Raw genomic sequence first — 15049 nt, forward strand, 5'->3', positions numbered from 1 at the left:
AATATTTATGAATTATATTGAAATCAGTTTTGCAATGTTAATGATGGATATTAATCTGTAATTCACTTTCCTTGCAATGTCCTTTTCAGGTTTTACTATGAAATATGGGTTTGCCTCACTAAATAAATTGGGCATGCTCACTCTTTATTTTGCATTAAAAAAAACCCTTTTGCCCTGCGTATCATATGAACCACTAACTGCCTGAAGGGAAAGGGCCGCAGAATGTTGAGTTCACTTCTCTCGGCTTTGTGTCTCTCTCCAGCAACCTGTCTCCTTGAGTCCTGGCTGCCTTGGCAACTCTTACTACCTTCAACCTGAAGAGGTTCATTTGCTGCAGGGTGGCCCATCCGAGTTGGAAGTGAGAGCCTCTCCCTCATTTTTAACCCCATCTCTTCTCTCGCTGTTTTTCACAAAGGGCAGATAGCTCAAGAATTTTTTGCCCTGTGTGTTACAAGTATTCATTAGAGACTTTTAGACTGCTGTCTGTGCTCACCTTCTCATGGTTGAGCGCTTTAGGAATGAAGAAGAATATTTACTGAGACAAATGCTTTCATCAGCTTGACAATGCTCTTTTCAAACTGGGTGCCTCTCAGAGCAAGTTCTGCATGGTTCATTACCCATATGCTGCCCTATCCTCATCTTTTAAGATTTGCTTTAGATGATGTCAGTCTGCAGAGGTTTCTGTTCTCTGCTACATACAAGCTTTAGGAGTTTTTGAAGTTTTAGAATAGTTAAACATGTTCTTGGTTTCACTAACAAAGAATGCTTATTTAATTTTGATAGACTGTTATAAACACGGAGGGATTGATTTGGGTAAAAACTGGGCAGATGTTAGATCAGGCAGTAAGGCACATATATACGCAAAATAATTCTAAAAGGTTAAGTCAGATTTTTAACAAATAATATTTTTGTAGGGAGTGATGTCAGCAAGATGGCAGAATATGGAGGCTCCACTCATATTCCTGTTTAGCAACCATGATTTGGCAGAAACGTGCCTTTGTGGGAGCTTTGGGGTCCAGGTTAGGAGACTGGGAAATCCAAGACCAGAGAGGGCTGTTTCGAGAAGGCAGGCTGATGTCCAGGCCTCAGAATTCAACTGTAGTCCCAGCTCCAGACCCAGAAAGAGCTCTTTCCCTCTGTGAATGTGGCTATGTCCTGCCACCAGCCAAGGGACCCTGCGGGAGTCATGCCTGCCCATGCCTTGGGTATAGACAAGTGGAGCAAAATTGAGAGCCCAGAAATAAACCCATACACATACAGACAGCTTGTATTTGACAAGGGAGCCGAGAAGACTCAGTGGGGAAAGACAGTCTCTTCCATATATGATGTTGGGACATCTCAACATCATTTGAGTTGGATATTCACATGCAAATGAATAAAATTGAATGCCCTTTCTTATGCCACTCATAAAAGTTAACTCAGAATGGATTAAGGACTTCAATGAAACACATGTAAGCATATAACTCCTAGATGAAAATAATAGAGGCAAAGCCTCTTGACATTGGTCATGGCAATGATTTTTTGGAATAGGACACGAAAAGCACAAGCATCAAAAGCAAAAATCAACAAGTGGGGCCACACTGAACTAAAAAGCATCTGCAAGGCAAAAGAAACAACCAAAGAAATGAAGAATCAACCTATGGAACGGGCAAAATATTCACAAATCATCTATTTGATAAGGGATTAATATCCAAAATATATAAGGAACTTGTACAACTCAACAGGAAAAACCAAATGATCCAATTAGAAAATGGACAGAGGACCTGACTATTTTTCCAGAGATAACATATAAATGACAAACAGATATATGAAAAGGTGCTCGACATCGCTAATCGTCAAGGATATGCAAATCAGCACCCCAATGAGGTATCACCTCACAGCTGTTAGGGTGGCTATTATCAGAAGACAAGAGGAAAACATTGGTTAGGGTTTGAATGAAGGAAATCCTTGCACACTGTTGGTGGGACTGTAACTTGGCATAGTCACTATGGAAAACAGTATAGAGGTTTCCCCAAAAATGAAATACAGAACTACCATATGATCCAGTAATCCTACTTGTGGATGTATATCCAAAGGAAATGAAGTCTGTACCTTGAAGAGGTATCTGCACTCCTGTGTTCACCGCAGCATTATTCACAATAGCCAAGATATGGGAACTACCTAAATGTCCACCAATGGATAAATAAAGAAGATGTGAGACACAATGGAATAGTATTCAGCCATAAAAAGGAGAACATTCTGACATTTGTGATGACATGGATAAACCTGGAGGACATTATATTAAGTAAATAAGCCAGACACAGGAAGACAAATCCTGCATAATCTCACTTACATGTGGGCTCTAAAAATTTGAACTCATAAAACCAGAGAACAGATAGGTGGTTGCCAGAGGGGAAGGGGAAAAGGGGTAGGCAAAACAGGTGGACAGGATCAAGAGGTACAAAACTTCCCATTATAAGATAAATCATGGGGATGTACAGAGTGGTGACTATAGTCAGTAATACTGTATTGCAAATTTCAAAGGTGCTAAGAATGTACATCTTAAAAGTTCTTGTCATAAGAAAAAATTTTTTTGTAACTTCATATAGTGACAGATGGTAACTAGATTTATTGTGGCGATCACTTCACAGTGTATACAAATGTCAATCATTATGTTGTACACCTGAAAGTAATATCATGTAGTATGTCAATTATACTTCAATAAAAAAATAAAAAGAAAGAGAACCTGCTGCCGAGAGCATAGTTGATTGACAGCACCAGCTGCTACCACTGAGGTTCCCCTCCCGCCTTCACGTGCACACTGTGCTTCTCCAGGGCTGCTTTCAGTCAAGACTGAGCCTAGTGGCTTGGTCTTGGTGCATTTTTGTATAATGCAAGCTTCCTTTAAGGAGCAACTTTTAATCAGGGACACTCCATCGGCCTGGTTGCAATTTTCTCAAAGCCTTGCTGTGGGATAAGGCTCTTCCTATGCAGTCCTTGCTTCCCTCTCTTCTTTTTTTTTCAAGGTGTCATTCTGCATCATAGTCTGAAGGCTCTCCCTGCCTTCTGCTCCATCCTCTTTATCCCTCTCAGGCATTTCCCCCATGACCAATCCTGACTTGGCTTCCACTTCTAGGAAGAATCAAACAAAAAGAGAGGTGTCCTGAAAAGATGGATTCAGAGCACCCCGCATCCCTACGATCAGCTGGCTCACACTGGGTCTTTTGTTTTTCCATTTCAGTAAGTGTGTCAAAGTAACATGCTGTATACCTTAAATTTATACAATATTATTACATCACATTTATTAAAACAAAGTGATATAATCCAGACTAAGTAGAAATATTACTGCCTTCTCTTTTGTTCTTGATTTCTTGGTTTTATCAGAGTCAGCAACGTTTTATCAGAGTTAAGTCAGCAAACAGTGAATTATCATGCCACGTCTCAAGACGGTCTGATTCTTTTTTTCAATATATATATATATATATATATATATATATATTATTTTATCAAATGCACATCACAGTGGCTCAACAGCTTCCTCCACCTCCCACCCTGCCCCCGCCACTCCCCTCCCTATTGGTAACAACTAGTCACTTCTCAATGTCTATGAGTCTAATGATGTTTTTGTTCCTTCTGTTTTGCTTTGTTTTCATACTCCACAAATAAGTGAAATCACATGGTATTTGTCATTTTCTGTCTGTCTTATTTCACCGAGCATAATACCCTCTAAATCTATCCATGTTGCTGCAAATGGGGAGATATATGTACCACATCTTCTTTATCCAGTCATCTATTGATGGACAATTAGCTTGCTTCCATATTTTGGCTATTGCAAAAGGTGCGGCAATAAACATAGGGGTACATATATCTTTTTATTTATTTTTTATTAAGGTACCATTGACATACACTCTTACAAAGGTTTCACATGAAAAACATTGTGGTTACTACATTTACCCATATTATGAAGTCCCTCCCACATCCCATTGCAGTCACTGTCCATCAGCATAGTTACGATGCCAGAGAGTCACTACCTGTCTTCTCTGTGCTACACTGTCTTCCCCGTGGCCCACACCATGTGTGCCAATCATAATGCCCCTCAATCCCCTTCTCTCTCCCTCCCTACCCACTCTCCCCCCAACCCTCCCCTTTGGTAACCACTAGTCCCTTCTTGGAGTCTGTGAGTCTGCTGCTGTTTTGTTCCTTCAGTTTTGCTTAGTTGTTATACTCCACAAATAAGTGAAATCATTTGGTACTTGTTTTTCTCTGCTTGGCTTCTTTCACTGAGCATAATGTCCTCCAGCTCCATCCATGTTGTTGCAAATGGTAGGATTTGTTTTTCTCTTATGGCTGAAAAATATTCCATTGTGTATATATACCACACCTTCTTTATCCACTCATCCATCATAAATAGTGCTGTGATAAACATAGGGATGTGTTGCTCTTCAGCAACAAGAAGGCGGGGGGACAAGCAGGACCAGCCTGTTATCCCTGGGGCTGAGCGAGAGGGCAAGTGTCAGCGGCTTGGACACCCTCCCCTGAGATCCGGGGAAAAACAAAACCACACCAAGCCGGGAGATGTGTCAGCCTCAAGGGCTCAGCAAAGCTCAGCTTTATTGCATCAGAAGCTTAGTTATATAGGGGAAGATAAGGAAGTAGCAGAGACCAATGGGAATTGATTATCTCATCTGTCACTAGGGTCTTTAGGCAGGTTTCGGGTTAGGTGGGGAGGTGGAGTTATGGCCAAGAGCGCGCGTACGGGAAGCTAGTTAAGCCACGAACGCAGAAGTAACGAGGGAGGATGGAAACCTCCAGTCTGCAGCCGTCACAGGCCTAAAAGAGGCAAAAGGTCCCAACAGGGGTGCATATGTCTTTTTGAATCTGGGATCTTGTTTTCTTTGGGTTAATTCCTAAGAGTGGAATTCCTGGGTTAAATGGTATTTCTATTTTTAACTTTTTGAAGAACCTCCATACTGCTTTCCATAATGGTTGAACTAATTTTCATTCCCACCAGCAGTGCAGGAGTGTTCCCCTTTCTCTGCATCTTCTCCAGAGTTCGTTGTTCCTTGTCTTTTGGATGTTGGCCATCCTAACTGGTGTTAAGTGATATCTCATTGTGGTTTTAATTTGCATTTTCCTGATAATTAGCAATGTGGAGCATCTTTTCATGTGCCTGTTGGGCATCTGAATTTCTTCTTTGGAGAAGTGTCTGTTCAGATCCTCTGCCCATTTTTTAATTGGGTTATTTGTTTTTTGGGTGTTAAGGCATGTGCATTCTTTATAAATTTTGGATGCTAACCCCTTGTTGGATATGTCATTTGCAAATATATTCTCCCATACTGGAGGGTGCCTTTTTATTCTACTGATGGTATCCTTTGCTGTACAGAGGCTTTTTAGTTTGAAGTAGTCCCATTTGTTCATTTTTGCTTTTGTTTCCCTCGCCTGAGGAATTGTGTTCAGGAAAAAGTTGCTCATGTTCACATTCAAGAGATTTTTGCCAATGTTTTCCTCTTTCTGGTTTTCTAACTTACATTCAGGTCTTTGATGCATTTTGAGTTTACTTTGTGTATGGAGTTAGACAATAATCCAGTTTCATTCTCTTACATGTAGCTGTCCAGTGTTGTCAACACCAGTTGTTGAAGAGGCTGTCATTTCCCCATTGTATGCCGATGGCTCCTTCATCGTGTATTAATTGACTGTATATGTGTGGGTTTATATCTGGGCTCTCTATTCTGTTCTGCTGATCTATGGGTCTGTTCTTGTGCCAGTACCAAATTGTCTTGATTACTGTGGGTTTGTAGTAGAGCTTGAAGTGGGGGAGCATAATCCCTGCAGCTTTATTTTTCCTTCTCAGGATTTCTTTGGCTATTCAGGGTCTTTTATGGTTCAATATAAATTTTAGTACTATTTGTTTTACTTCATTGAAGAATGATGTTGGTATTTTGATAGGTATTGCATTGAATCTGTAGATTGCTTTAGGCAGGATGGCCATTTTGACAATATTAATTCTTCCTGTCCATGAGCACAGGATGTATTTCCATTTATTGGTATCTTCTTTAATTTCTCTCAAGAGTGTTTTGTAGTTTTCAGGGTATAGGTCTTTCATGTCCTTGGTTAGGTTTATTCCTAGGTATTTTATTCTTTTTGATGCAATTGTAAATGAAATTGTTTTCCTGATTTCTCTTTCTGTAGTTCATCAGTAGTATATAGGAATGAAACAGATTTCTGTCTATTGATTTTGGATCTTGCAACTTTGCTGAATTGAGTTATTAGTTCTAGTAGTTTTGGGGTGGATTCTTTAGATTTTATAATGTACAATATCATGTCATGTGCAAACAGTGTGAAGGTTTAACTTCTACTTTACTAATCTGGATGCCTTTTATTTCTTCATGTTGTCTGGTCACCATGGCTAGGACTTCTAGTACTATGTTGAATAAAAGTAGGGAGAGTGGGCATCCTTGTCTTGTTCCTGATCTTAAAGGAAAAGCTTTCAGATTTTCACAGATGTTGGCTGTGGGTTTGTCATATATGGCTTTTATTATGTTGAGGTGCTTTCCCTCTATGCCCATTTTGTTGAGAGTTTTTATCATGAATGGATGTTGAATTTTGTCAAATGCTTTTTCAGCATCTATGGAGATGAGCATGTGGTTTTTGTCCTTTTTTTTGTTGATGTGGATGATGTTGATGGATTTTCAAGGAGAGTGTATCTTCCTTGCATCCCTGAAATAAATCCTACTTCATGATGATGGATGATCTTTTTGAGGTATTTTTGAATTCAGTTTGCTAATATTTTGTTGAATATTTTTACATCTATGTTCATCAGGGATATTGGTCTGCAATTTTCTTTTTTTTGTTGTGTCTTTGCCTGGTTTTGGTGTTAGAGTGATGCTGGCCTTGTAGAATGAGTTTGGAAGTATTCCCTCCCTTCTATTTTTTGGAAAACTTTAAAGAGGATGAGTACTATGTCTTTACTAAATGTTTGGTAAAATGCAGCAGTGAAGCCATCTGGTCCAGGAGTTTTGTTCTTAGGTAGTTTTTTGATTACCAGTTCAATTTCGTTGCTGGTAATTGGTCTGTTCAGATTTTCTGTTTCTTCCTGGGTCAGCCTTGGAAGGTTGTATTTTTCTAGAAAGTTGTCCATTTCTTCTAGGTTATCCAATTTGTGAGCACTACAATTTTTCATAGTATTCTCTAATAATTCTTTGTATTTCTGTGGTATCTGTAGTGATTTTTCCTTTCTCATTTCTGATTCTGTTTATGTATGTAGATTCTCTTTTTTCTTGATAAATCTGGCTCGGTGTTTATCTTTTTTGTTAATTTTCTCAAAGAACCAGATCCTGCTTTCATTGATTCTTTCTATTGTTTTATTCTTCTTGATTTTATTTATATCTGCTCTAATCTTTATTATGTGTTCTTTCTACTGACTTTGGGCCTCATTTGCCCTTCTTTTTCTAGTTTCATTAATTGTGAGTTTAGACTGTTCATATGGGATTGTTCTTCTTTCCTGAGGTAGGCCTGTATTGCAATATGCTTCCCTCTTAGCATGGCCTTGGCTGTGTCCCACAGATTTTGCAGTGTTGAGTTATTGTTTTCATTTGTCTCCATATATTGCTTGATCCCTGTTTTTATTTGGTCATTGATCCATTGATTATTTAGGAGCATGTTGTTAAGCCTCCATATGTTTGTAGGCATTTTTGTTTTCTTTGCATAATTTATTTATGTTTTCCTACCTTTGTGGTCTGAGAAGCTGACTGGTAAAATTTCAATCCTTCTGAATTTAGTGAGGCTCTTTTTGTGGCCTAATATATAATCTATTCTTGAAAATATTCCATGTGTGCTTGAGAAGAATGTGTATCCTGCTGCTTTTGGGTGGAGTGTTCTGTAGCTATCTATTAGGTCCAACTGTTCTAATGTGTTGTTCAGTTCCTCTGTCTCCTTATTTGTTTTCTCTCTGGTTGATCTGTCTCTTTGGAGTGAGTGGTGTGTTGAAGTCTCCTAAAAGGAATGCACTGCATTCTATTTCCCCCTTTAATTCTGTTAATGTTTGTTTCACATATGTAGGTGCTCCTATGTTGGGTGCATAGATATTTATAATGGTTATATACTCTTGTTGGACTGACCCCTTTATCATTATGTAATGTCCTTCTTTGTCTCTTGTTACTTTCTGTGTTTTGAAGTCTATTTTGTCTGATACAAGTACTGCAACTCCTTTTTTTTTCCCTATTATTTGTGTGAAATTTTTTTCCATTCTTTCACTTTTAGTCTGTGTATGTCTTTGGGTTTGAAGTGAGTCTCTTCTAGGCAGCATATAGATGGGTCTTGCCTTTTTATTCACTCAGTGACTCTGTGTTTTGATTGGTGCATTCAGGTGATTTTCATTTAGGGTGATTATCGATAGGTATTTACTTATTGCCATCACAGGTTTTAGATTCGTGGTTACCAAAGGTTCAAGGGTAGCTTCTTTACTATCTAACAGTCTACCTTATTTCACTTTGTAAGCTATTGCAAATACAATCTAAAGGTTCTTTCTTTTTTACTCCCCTCTTTTTCTTCCTCCTCCATTCTTTATATATTAGGTGTCATATTCTATACTCTTTGTGTATCCCTTGCCTGACTTTTGGGGTAGTTGATATAATTTTGCATTTACTTAGTAATTAATTGGTCTGCCTCCTTTACTGTGGGTTTTATTTCTCTGGTGATAGCTATTCAACCTTAGGAGCACTTCCATCTCTAGCGGTCCCTCCAAAATACTTGCTTTGGTACTTTACCCTTTTCTGTTAGGTCTGTTCTCTTCCCCAGTAGGCAGTCTGTTGCAGCTTTCTTTCCTGTTTCTCTTTCAGGATTAGTTGAATCTGCTATATTTTCTTATTACTTGTGGTTTTGGGAGGAGGTTTCTGTCTCTCCTCTCATGCTGCCATCTTTAAGCCTCTCCACATGTCAAGAAGGCCTGATTCTTGATGAAGCTAGCCAAGGTACATGGAAACCTGATTTTGGATTTATGCATGCAGTTAACTTTCCTTGTGAGGCTCATGAGTATAGTATTTGGAATTTGTTACTTTCTTATCAGCAGTATTTTTCCTTGGGGCGAAAATGTCCATTCTAATGATATTGTTCTGTAATACCTATAAGTTTCACATCTAGTTACTCTGCAGAGAAAGCAGATAATAAAATAGTTCAAAAGCAGATAAGTATTTCAGGTATCTATTTCTAGAATGAAGATTGCTACAAATTTTCAATTTATTTTAGTAATATGCTTTTTGACTGTTGTTCATCCCTTCCAATTTATTTCACCCCCTTTGAGGTGGGTCTAGTCCTCAATGGTGGTGGGTAAGGGGCTGGGAGAGTGGTTTGTGCCCCTTGCCACAACACAAGCCAATGTGGGAGAGCTTCCTGGAGAAGGAGCTACACTCCTTCTCAAGGCTCATATTTCCCCCCATGCAACAATGCTGGCCAGCAGGAACTGGGTGAGACAACACACATTTTAATATACTCTGACTCTCGGATAGTGATTAAATCTTCACCTGCAGTAGAAATGGCAGTCTGGTACTGAGTCTGAGACACACTGTTCTCAGGTTCTCTGCCTGAACACCTTCTCTCTTCTTGGAGCCAAAACTTTCCTCATCTGGCTCCAGTCTTTATCCTCTAACAAACACTTTCTAAACTGCACCCCATGTCTTACCTCTTTTTCGGGTGTCCAGATCGCCAGAACCACATATTCTCTTCCTCTTTTTCATGTCTGCATCTCTATGAGTTATATGGACCTGTGTCTAATTCTCCCAATATGCTTTATTTTTACAAAGTAAAAAATCATACCAACTATGTCTAAATGTTCATGAATATGTGTAGAGATTTTGCTAATGTGAATTTTCTATGTAGGTATTTTTTAATATAATTATTTTAATAAAATTAATATCCCTAGTGATCTTATCAGGGTATTCTAATTTAGCCTTGTTTTTCCTGTTGTCATGAGCCCTAAGTATATGGGAATTATATAGAGTTACTTATGCCCTCAAATTCTCAGTGTTTCCTTTGGGTTAAGAATAAATATATTTTCTTTAAATAGAGACAAGCTCCATCGAAACCTTATGCAAAAGCCACATGTCTTGAGTTGAAGGATGAAAAAGAGAACATGTGACAATTACATAAAAAAATCAGAAATTACAGTTTTCAACACTTTGGTCACCATGGTAATTTAAATGCATGTTTGGTATGACAACATGTGGCACAGTGCATCATCATTACTGGGATGCCATTAGAAAAAACTAGCTCAAAGAGTGAAAGAGGTTGATTTTTTTAAACCGGTAATAAAACAGGTAAGAAGAGTTAGCAGAGTTGGAATTAAAGTGGGGACACAAACTTGATCCCGCAACTAAAAAGACTCCTGCTTTTGTCACCAAGGAAGGTCAAGATACCTGCTGTCACCTTCACTAGAGACACTATTCAAGTGAAACAATTTCACGGGCATAGCTAGTGCCGAGGACCCTTATGTGATTCTTCAGTGATAGGGTTTCTTCAAAGGTAGCTGGCTTTAGATCTTAAGATAGCAAGAAACAGAATAAGCTAGATAATTTTACCGTTTTCATACTGTTAGGAGAATTTTAAGAATACCCATTGTGGTATTGAAAAGAAAATAGAGTTAGACTTTGGATTTATCTTAATAACCCAGTAGTGACAAGTTGAACATGAAAATTAATGATCACAGTCAATTAAGAACATGGTGTATCCATCAAAAAAATCCAGGAGTATATGGTCATACCAAAATAGAAAAGGCTGTGGCCATATACATGCAAATTTCTAGTGCTGTCTGGTGTCGTGTATTGAGCGTATGACTTTTGTTATATCCTACAGTCACATTTGATCAACACCATATTAACTATCACAACAGTGTATATTGAAAGGGATGCTATTTTTGAATATATTTTAATTAAGATAAAAATAGGGAGTATTAGTTTTATATAGGGGGATGGTGGTGAAAGTTAATTAATGAGGGAAGAATGGTCAAGAAATGGTGGAGTAATGTTTTGGAAGAAAAGCATTTTTTGTTAAAAATAGGAAAAATTATAAGGTTAAGTTGAATGCATGGGAGCAATATTGTGGCTTGCCTATTTGGAAGTATGTTGCATATTAAATGTTGTTAATAGAATCAGTAGCAATTAGGAAAAAATGTATATACTTACTATATGATTCCATATTGGGAAGGATTTTTCCAGTGGACAGATAATTAACATGTAAGGTTACAGAGTGTGAGAGGAGATACAAGGGATGGAGTGAACAGCGATCTCAGTATCTGAGGAAATGGGTGTGACGTGCGTGCCTCAGTTGAGGGGCATCAGACATGCTGTATCTGTGTGGCGGCTTCGCCATGGTGCAAACCCCGTCACCTGGGACTCCTGTCTGGACCTCATGTTTTCCTTGGAAACTGGCTGAGTTTTTAAGCAAAACCTTCCTATTTTAGGTTCTGATATCTATACAATTTCCTCAGTCATATGCTTCTGTGACAACAAGATTTTTTCAATTCTGGATACCTAGTATACTTGGTAAGTGCTTATTAATTGTGTTGTTCAGCTCCATGTCTTCTTTCTCCTGCACATGCCTCATCTTGACCAGCACTCACAGAATCGTGAGAGGCAAGCACTATACAGTTCCCCAAACACTCAACCCTTCCTTAATGTCTTCCAGTTGGCCACTTCTTATGTACCTGTCTGGGTCATGAAAACATTTTAGTTCGCTTTCCCTAATTTTAGCCAGAGATGCCAATGTGAAAATGAATGGGAATTGTCTTTGTTCATTCATTGGTTCAATAGTGTTTACTAGATGCCAACATGTGCCAGGTTGGGGGCTCAATGCTGATACCCTAGCTTGGAGTACACATATAGTAAACAGTTTTAGTTAGACATGAGGAAACTAATCACAAATGGGTTATACCTGGAATAGTTCCTTTTTGTTACAAATGTACACTTGAAAACACAGGCTTACATCTGGTAGTTTTCACTGAGATTCAAGTTCAGAATGTAGGAAATGTAATTTAATCCACGTAATTATCCCTTAGTCTCTCATCTCCTATACTTGAGTTTAAGTCTTAGAATTGAGCTTCAGTTAATGAATGATGACCACCCTTTTCTTGCCTTTTCCTTACTGTTATCTTTCACTTTTTAATAACTTTTCCATCTATTGCTTATCTTAAGGCCTTTTGCTAAGTGTGAGAATCCTTTGTGGGCAGAATTGCCAGATTTAGAAAATTAAAATACAGTGTAAATTTATCTTATGCAGTATTTCAGAGCTACCTATATTAAAAACCAATTCATTGTTTATCTAAGATTCAAATTTAACTGGGCAACCTGTCTTTTACCTGGGAATCCTATTCTTCGTGGAGGGAAAAATGAAATTGAAATTGCCCTTTTCATAAGCAGTCAGAAAACAAGGAGATATTCTGTCTGAGACTTTTGTGTTTTCCGTAGGTTTTCTTTATCCATGTTCCTCCTCATGTTTCTGTGAACAGCTAGCTATGATAATACGTAGAAACTAGACTGTGTTAATCTGTGAAGTGTTTTTGCAAAGAATTTAAACTTGTTCAATTGTAAAACATCTTTTAAAAAACTTCTGAATACCCCAGTTATAAGCCAAATCCATATTTTTACTAATATTTGGTGCCTATTTTATGAGGATTAGTTACCTCATTTATGTCAAAAGTTATGTTCCAACTTTGAAGATTCAGGTTTCCTGAATGAATCTCTCCACAGGCCCCCTTGTCCAAGTTCAGAGACCGGTCTTCATTAGGAAGAATTTCAGTGGTGTGGAAGAAAGGACGCTGGAAGTTAGGATATTTATGTCCTAATCTTGGCCCCTGGGAAAGTGGTATCAGGCTTATTTCTCTGTTTTTTTTAATGTGGAAAACAAGGCAGTTGAACTACCTCTGCATTTCTCACGTGTGTTGTAAACAATACTTTAGGGGCCAAGGGAATTATAAAAAGCTGCAGACTCTTTTGGGGTATTCAGACTATAACTACATTGTAGCAACCATGAGGCCCTGCGAAGTCTGTTGGGAGCAAAACAAAAACAGCCACAGCAGACAATAGACAATGTGAAGGTGGCATGCCCTAAACTTCTGGACTGCAAGTCCTGTTCTGAGGAGTCTGTTGACACTGCATGGACATGGGGTTTGAGGAGTGTAATGTCTTTTCCAGCTCTAACATGCTGTGGGGATCCTTAGAAAGACCTGGCTTTGGTGAAATGCAGCAACGGCTCATTTTTTAGGAGGCTGAGCTACTTTGGGTCAACCTGCAAAACAATGAGAAAACCTGAAATGTTCAGAGTACACAAGGAGGTAGAGAGACTAATGAGCAGCCTTTTGTTTTATTCATAGGCAGCATCAACACTGTCAACCTTATCGTCTTTGATTATTAGGAAGGCTGCATCGATTGATGTAATCTGCCCTTTCCAATTTCATTTTGATTCTTTGGTTTGATGAGGGTGTTGTAATGGGAAGTTTTGTGTTACATTGTGTTCTCGCTCTATTTTAAGTTTTCTCAGGAATGGTGGCTTTTTTCTTCACTTCTCAGTGCCTGCTCTGTTCTTCGAGTTCTTTCTAAATGCCTAGCTGTGGATTCAGAAATTAAAATGTCACTTTTGTTCCTATTATTCTGATTCTAGCTTGGGGTGTTTTCTCAATTCACATTTATGTCACACAAGAGTTTAAAAAACTGAGATCCTAATTTATTTTGTAGTTGAAATCCTTCTCTCCATAAGTCTGTTCAAATGGCTTTAGGCAGAAAATCATCAGCTTTTGAAGTCATTGATGTGGTGTCTGAGAAATGGGGCTACTGAGATTGATGGTGTGGCTCCCGAATATGCAGTCTGCTCAGAGCAAGGTGGAGAGATGGGAGGATCATGTGTACCCAGATACAGTGCTCTGAGCTTATGTCCCCCCAGATTTCTGTGTTAAAGTCCTAACTCCCAGTACCTCAGAATGTGATTGTGTTTGTTTGGAAATAGGGTCTTTACAAAGGTGAGAAAGTTACAATGAGGTCATTCGGGTGGACCCTGATCCAGTGTGACTCATGTCCTTATAGGAAGAGGAAATGAAGACACGGGCGAGTAAGGAGGGAAGACCCAATGAAGACACAGGGAGAAGATGGTCATCGGCCAAGGAGAGAGGCCTCCCAAGAAATCAACCCTACCAACACTTGGGTCTGGGACTTCCAGCCTCCAGAATTGTGAGAAAACAATTTCAGTTGCCTAAGTCACCCAGCAGTATCTGTGGGGTTTATCATGGCGGCCCAAGCAAACTACAACATCCAGGTATCCCGGGAGCAGAGTCCCACTGCCTTTCCACACGAAGGTGAGACATTGCCCCCGTAAATGTCATACTTTGGCCAGCAATGCTCCTGTCTTCTCAACTCCTCAGTTTATGTGATAATGTTGGCAGTATCTTTAGCATGATTTCTAAGAGAATGACCGCCATAAGCATCTTTATAAAGAAATAGTATCCAAATAAATGGATGTTTATTTTCACAGAAGCCATTCATTGCCCAGGGGAGCAGTTCTTCTCGTCATTTATCTGACAAAAGAATATTCTAGAGACAAAGTTGAAAAATACCTCACCGTGTGTGAAGTAGCTTTGGTGCAGCTGCAGATCTAAACTCATCTTCGGTACTAAGTTAGAATTGTCTGTGAATGATTACAAATGAAAATCTGTCATTGCTGAAGGATCTTTTCTGCAACAAAAGGCAAGAACAGGTATTTCTTAGTATTATTATGTGCTTGCAAGTGGTTTATATACTTGGTTTCCTGAATGCTTTCCTGTGCTATGTTAAATGTATTGTTTATCTGAACTCTATAGGAGAAATATTGCTTTAAAAAGATGAGTTCTGGGCAGTATAATGACTGATTCCTCTATGTACGTTTACCTTTTCTTCAAAACCCATTGAATTTTCTCAGCAGATTAAAAAAAAACATCATTGTCCTTCCTTTTGTCTAAAAGCATATTTGATCTCTTATTTAAATCAACTTCATTCATATCTGTGTTTCAAAATTTGATTTAATTTGAACTTGCATTATCAAATCAAATACAGAA

General features: G+C 38.6%; 1 long non-coding RNA gene across 3 annotated transcripts in view; it reads left to right on the forward strand.

Annotated features, from left to right (window-relative positions):
- LOC140847223 (uncharacterized) overlaps positions 1 to 15049 on the forward strand; it is a 111853-nt gene that overhangs the window by 72834 nt on the left and 23970 nt on the right. For 2 of the 3 annotated variants that reach the window (XR_012126982.1, XR_012126984.1), the window contains exons 2-3: positions 14046 to 14314; positions 14491 to 14712. This is a non-coding gene — a long non-coding RNA (uncharacterized lncRNA). Of the gene's footprint in view, positions 1 to 262; positions 359 to 14045; positions 14315 to 14490; positions 14713 to 15049 lie in introns of all 3 variants that reach the window. The other variant, XR_012126983.1, reaches the window with a different exon arrangement.

The sequence above is a fragment of the Manis javanica genome, chromosome 17, assembly GCF_040802235.1.
Source record: "Manis javanica isolate MJ-LG chromosome 17, MJ_LKY, whole genome shotgun sequence".
Lineage (NCBI taxonomy): Eukaryota > Metazoa > Chordata > Mammalia > Pholidota > Manidae > Manis > Manis javanica.